This window comes from Lactuca saligna, chromosome 9 (assembly GCF_052625555.1).
Source record: "Lactuca saligna cultivar CGN05327 chromosome 9, ASM5262555v1, whole genome shotgun sequence".
In the NCBI taxonomy this organism is placed as follows: domain Eukaryota; kingdom Viridiplantae; phylum Streptophyta; class Magnoliopsida; order Asterales; family Asteraceae; genus Lactuca; species Lactuca saligna.
In genome coordinates this window covers 187,315,876-187,323,012 of record NC_136425.1, presented here as the reverse complement: position 1 = coordinate 187,323,012, position 7,137 = coordinate 187,315,876, and positions in this window count along the sequence as shown.

Sequence of the window (7,137 nt, the reverse complement as noted above, 5' to 3'; positions counted from 1 at the left end):
CCTACCCATGCAGCCATTCTGGGGTGCCGTCCTACCCGTGTCAAGCCATTCTGGGGTGCTGACTACCCATGTCAAGCCATTCTGGGGTGCTGACTACCCTTCGGTCCTAACGACCGAACCTCGGGGACTATTTCACCCCCTATTACTACTACTATCACATATCATAACATAACATATTATCAGACATATCTGGGGTGTCTGAACTACCCTTCGGTCCTAACAACTGAACTCGGGGACTGCTCCCCTCCTACTACCTCTAACTCATTTAACAGGTCATGCTAGCATATAAACATAACATCACATACTGTCAGACGTATCTGGGGTGTCTGACTACCCTCCGGTCCTAACAACCGAACTCGACTACTATCGCATACAACATATCATGCTAACATATAACATATCAGGTAGTAGCAAACCTAGATAATATCACAAAGACAATCATCTATCATACGTCTCCTACTGGTGGGCCGGCATTGTGGCTTTATACCCACCGCTACTGGAAGGTAACTCACCTGATACTGCTGAACTGCTGCTGCTAATCCCTTTGACTGCTACCTGACCTCTGACTCCGAACTGCTGCTCCACTAGCTCCTCGAGCTACCAATAACAATATAACACTTAGTCCAACTGACCTACAAAGTTCAACTAAGTCAATTCTTTCCAATGTCAAAGTCTTGGTCAAAGTCAACCTTCCAGGTCAACCCTACTCGCCGAGTCACCCTAATGACTCGCGGAGTTCATATACTTAGAGTTCTTCCTATTCGCAACTGGACTCACCGAGTCAGCCACTGACTCAACGAGTCTACTGATTCCCGAGTCTTGTCCTGTCCAACTTACTGAGTCCTGGCTCGACTCGCTGACTCGAGTCTTAACTCGAAGGGTTTGGGACCACGCGACCTGACTCGTCGAGTCCAAGAACAAACTCGCCGAGCACAAGGCAATCTCTAACCAACTCGATGAGTTGTTCATCCAACTTGCCGAGTTCATGCCCATCTTCATCCGACTCGACGAGCTGTTCATCCCACTCATCGAGTTCCTCATCATCTTCAAGCTACTCGCCGAGTCCACTCGAGGGACTCGTCGAGTCCATTCGGTTCTACATAGATGCAGAGGAATTTTGAGTCATGCATGGACTCCAAACTGTAGATCCACTCTTCTAAAGTCTATTCCTTACGTAAAGTGGCAAACTTTATGTGTGGCTGAGGAGATCTAGGCTCAAAACACTATAAACTATGGTTTAAGACAAAGGGGCTTAACAATGAACCCAACAACTGATGCTTTATGATTCTCTAAGCCAAGATACACTTAGCTCTGAAGTAGCAACTTCAGATCTGAGCTTCTAACTCGAAATGGGTCTCAATCAACCATAAACCCCCAAATCTCATAACAAAATAGATCTAGATGCAAAGAAGGGAAAAATGGCAGTTTAATACCTCCAAGAAGAACACAAACTTAAGTAGATCTCGTATCTACACCTCTCCTTTGAAGCAACCATCTTGATCTTCAAGTTCCTTCCAAGATTTCCTTCCTCCAAAGCTATTTCACTCAAATGATGGAGGCTCCTACGAAATCTAGGGTTTACAGGTTCTCTAGGATGATATGGAGGCTGAGGGAGGGACATAATGTTGGGTTTTAGCCATAAGAACTTTCCTATGTGCGCATGCAAAACCCTATAGCTTGGATCTAGGCTTTCTAATAAACATGCTTTTGAATCCAAGACTTCTAATGGCTAATTAGGTTAAACAACAATATTAAAACAGATCTAGAATCATACCTTTGAATCCCTTGTTGATCTTGGTTGTCTTGGAGCTTCTAGAGTCACAATTGTCACTCCTCTAATGGCTTACAAACACCACTAGCAAGCAAGATGATTTAGGAGAGAGGAGAGGGGATGGAATTCGACCAGAGGTTCCTTGCTTTAGTTTCTGAAAGGTTGTACACGAATTCCACATCCCAAGGGCCTATTTATACTATTAGACTCCTTAAGGGTTTCACCCTAAACCCTAATTGGATAATCTTCTCTTAAGGCTATCCAAATCCATTCCATAGATATCCCTATGGACGATTTTGAGCTATCCTAAAGCTCTTAGAATCCGTCCAAGGTCCATCCTAATGGATTTACAGTCTAAAGTCTAACTATCAAACAATTGACAGTTTATACCCTCTTATTTAATTAATCTCTTTAAGTCACCAAATTAATACCAATTAATTTATGACTTATATTAATCAAATAGCTAAATATTATTCCTTATAATATTTACTCTCTCTTAACAAATCATCCTTCAAGTTGCTATGGTGAAGGCAACCCAAAAGGACCATGCACCACCGAATATAGTTATAGCCTTAGACACTATTCCAACAGTCTCCCACTTGAATAAGTCTAGTAACTATACAAGTACAATACGGTTTGCAATCGTAGCTCTCAAAGACGCTGTCAACTCTGATCTAATCAATCTTGTCCTTCAGATAAGGGATCGTACAGTCCTCTGTTAGATATCATGCTGACAATCCTATGGAATGGTTAGTCTAGCATTTAGATTTCTCGATCTCCGATTTATTTAACATAGAACTTAATCGAACACATCAATTCAGTTCTGACCGGGCCCGGCACATAAGTCAAATCAAATCATCGAGTGGCCAAGATATCTCTTCTATCCTCTTAGGATAAAATTTACAGATAAACTTCGACTTATATGCATTTACTTATTCATTAACCAACTATACACAACAATGCGTTTTATAACATCAAGTTAGTGATGCGTTTTCGCATTATCAATGCACAATCAATTAACAAATAATAAACCATATATCTAGGTTTTAAGACTATATGATATTATCGTCTTGCGATCACCTTTTATGTCGTATTCCATAAGGTGATTCCAGCAAGCGCGGGTTTATTCCAATGCTCAAAACCAGTTCATAAGCACTCATGAACGTTGCAGCAACCCTTGCTATGTCTAACACCATTTAGACATTCTACACACCAATTCATGACAATCTTCATTCATATCTACTCCCATCATATGAACGATTGTGGACCATTTGAATAATTCGATTATTCCTAATAAACTCAATTATTCTGGAAGTCAAAACATGCAAAGTGAAACAATAGTTAAACAACTAACATGTGATAGTAACTTTACTCATAAATAAAACTTCTTTATTTAATCATCAAATGTCAATTACATTTATTTATTATACGTATCTAATACTATCTAATCTATGCTAATATCATCCTTCAGCCCAATACTCCTAGCATGCTGTAAGTGCTTAACCCTACTCAGTCCCTTCGTAAGCGGATCTGCTGGGTTATCTTCTGATGATATCCTCTTCACTACGAGTTGTCCTTCTTCTACACGATGTCTAACGAAGTGATATTTTCTGTCGATATGTCGAGATCTACCATGATCCCTCGGTTCCTTGGTCAAGGCAACCGCACCTTCGTTATCACAGAAAATCTCCATGGGCTCCTTTATGGCCGGTACAACTCCAAGATCACCAATGAAGTTCTTTAGCCATATTGCCTCCTTCGACGCTTCGCTCGCTGCGATGTACTCTGATTCGCATGTTGAATCAGCTATGGTTTCCTGCTTGGAACTTTTCCATGTCACTGCTCCTCCATTTAGGGTAAAGACCCAGCCCGACTGCGAACGGTAGTTGTCCCTGTCGGTCTGAAAGCTGGCGTCACTATACCCTCGCACCTTCAAGTCATCACTCCCTCCAAGGACTAAGAACCATTCTTTCGTCCTCCGAAGGTACTTAAGGATGTTCTTCACCGCAATCCAATGTGCTTTGCCAGGGTTCCCTTGATATCTGCTAACCATGCTCAAAGCGAAGGCTACATCAGGGCGAGTACAAGTCATAGCGTACATGATTGAGCCAACTGCGGAAGCGTATGGTACTCGGCTCATTTCTGCTATCTCAGCTTCGGTACTCGGACTTTGAGTCTTACTCAACTTGGCATTTCCTTGTATCGGTAGTTCTCCCTTCTTTGAGTTTTCCATACTAAAACGTTTTAGTACCTTCTCCAAGTAAGTATTCTGACTAAGTCCAATTAGTCTCTTACTTCTTTCTCTTACTATCCTTATTCCCAAAATGTAAGAAGCCTCTCCGAGGTCCTTCATAGCGAAGCACTTTCCGAGCCAGGACTTAACCTCCTGCAGAGTCGGGATGTCGTTTCCTATGAGTAATATGTCATCGACATATAGAACGAGGAAGCTTATTATACTCCCACTGGCTTTGACATATACACAAGATTCGTCTTCGCTTCGTACAAATCCAAACTCTTTGACTTTCTCATCGAAGCAAAGATTCCATCTGCGAGACGCTTGCTTAAGTCCATAAATGGACTTCTCAAGCTTACACACTCTATTTGGATGCTTCGGATCCACAAACCCCTCTGGCTGAGCCATGTAAACATCCTCAGCCAACTTTCCGTTAAGGAAAGCGGTCTTGACATCCATTTGCCAAATCTCATAATCATGAAATGCGGCAATTGCTAGCATCACTCTAATAGATTTAATCTTCGCAACTGGTGAGAAGGTCTCATCATAGTCAACTCCGGGAGTTTGAGTAAAGCCCTTCGCAACCAATCGCGCTTTGTATGTGTGTACGTTCCCATCCACGTCGGTCTTCTTCTTGAAGATCCACTTGCACCCTACGGTCTTACGTTCGGGCACGTAATCAACCAAATTCCAAACTTGGTTATCATACATGGATTGGATCTCGCTATCCATCGCCTCTTTCCATTTCGCAGATTCCGGGCCTGCCATGGCTTCCTTATAGCTATTAGGTTCATCAAGATTTACTAGTGTACCATCACTAATATACGTGTCCCCTTCGGTAGTAATATGAAAACCATAAAACTGGGGTTGAACTCTAACTCTATCGGAACGTCTAAGAGGTAAGGATTCGTCAATCGGTTCAACCGGAGTTTCCTCCTTGGGTTGAATGCCAGCGGTAAAGGTTCCTTCATCTATCGATTCTTGAATCTCTTCAAGTTCGATTTGCCTCCCACTGTCTCCTTGGCTTATGAGTTCTCGCTCTCGGAAAACTCCTCTCCTCGCAACAAAGATAACATTATCTTTTGGTCTATAGAAGAGATATCCAAAGGAAGTTTGCGGGTAGCCGATGAAAATACATCGCTCACTTCGAGGTTCAAGCTTGTCGTGAGTATCTCGTCTTACGAAAGCCTCGCAACCCCAAACCTTGATATGTGCCAACGAGGGAGTTTTCCCCGTCCACATCTCGTGAGGTGTTTTGGCAACCTTCTTAGTAGGGACTCGGTTAAGGATATGGGCGGCAGTCTCTAAGGAATACCCCCAAAAGAAGATAGGTAGTGAAGCACGACTCATCATAGAGCGAACCATATCCAATAAGGTTCGATTACGCCTTTCTGCCACACCATTCAATTGCGGTGTCCTAGGAGGCGTCAATTGCGAAACTATTCCACACTCCTTGAGATAATCGTGGAATTCAAGACTTAGGTACTCTCCTCCTCGATCGGATCGAAGCATCTTGATTTTCCTGCCCAATTGATTCTCCACTTCATTCTTGAACTCTTTGAACTTTTCAAAGGTTTCTGACTTTTGCTTGATTAAATAGATATACCCATATCTACTATAATCGTCGGTAAAAGTCACATAGAAGCGGATCCCATCCTTCGTGGTTGATCTAAAAGGTCAACATACATCGGTATGTATTAGGTCTAATAGTCCCTCACCCCTTTCACAATTACTCGTGAAGGGTGACTTAGTCATCTTTCCAAGTAAACAAGAATCGTATGTGTCATCTTCCCTAAGGTCGAATGACTCCAACACTCCATCCTTTTGGAGTTGGGCTATGCGTTTCTTGTTGACATGTCCAAGACGACAATGCCACAAGGATGCTTTATCCATAGTAGTGGAAGAATCAATATTCAAAACATCATTTCCTAAGTTATCAACAATCATAACAGTTTCATATATTCCATTACATGGTATAGCTTCAAAGTAAAAGACACCATTTAGATAAGCCAAAATAGAACCATTCTCATTATTAAAAGAAAATCTAAATCCTTGTCTATATAAACCATGAAATGAAATGATGTTTCTAGCCATTTCTGGCGAATAGCAACAATTGTTTAAATCCAAAACTAAACTATTCTTAAGCACTAAATAATACACTCCAATCTTGGTCACAGGCGACGATCTTCTGTTCCCCATGATTAGATTGATCCTTCCTTGCTCCACATCCCTACTTCTTCTTAGTCCCTGCACATTAGAACAAATGTGATAACCACAACCGGTGTCAAGAACCCAAGAAATAGCATGATTAGAATCGTTAGATTTGATTGCATATATACCTGCGAAAGATGGCTTGATCTTTCCTTCTTTGATGGCTTGCAGGTAATCCGGGCAGCTTCTCTTCCAATGTCCTATCTTGTGGCAGTGGTGGCACTCTGCCTCCTTCGGGTTAGAGTAGGGCTTAGAGGGATCAACTTTGGTCCCACTAGAATAGGAACCATCTCGGGCTTTCACCTTTCGATAGTTATTTGAAGAAGCTTTCCTCTTCTTTCCCTTCCCTTGACCAATAGCCAAGACAGGAGCAGCGGATGGATTGGGAGTTGGTGCAACAGACTTGTCCTTGAAATTGCTCTCAGCAACCCTCAAGAGACCTTGGAGTTTACTTAGAGTGACCTCCTCTTTGTTCATGTGGTAGGTCATCCTAAATTGGTTGTACATCGGAGGCAAAGAGTGAAGCACCATGTCGATCGCCAAATCTTCGCCGAAGTCAACATTTAACTTGCGAAGGCGGTCGACATACCTTTGCATCTTTTGCAAGTGCACGGTAAGAGATTCTCCATGACCCATTTTAGCGGAAATCATGTTAGTGAAAATCTCGTAACGCTCTTGTCTCGCGTTTTGGTGGTACCTCTCCAACAAGTCTTGATGCATCTCGTATGGATACATGTCCTCGTAGGACTTTTGGAATTCGGAGTTCATGGTGGCGATCATGATGCAATGTACTTTCGTCGCATCTCGCTCATGAGTTTCAAAGGCGGTGATTTCGGCGGGAGTAGCAACTTCGGGGTTGATTTTCTCGAGCTTCTCGTCGAGGACATACTCTTTATCCTCATAGCGAGCAATGGTGCGAATG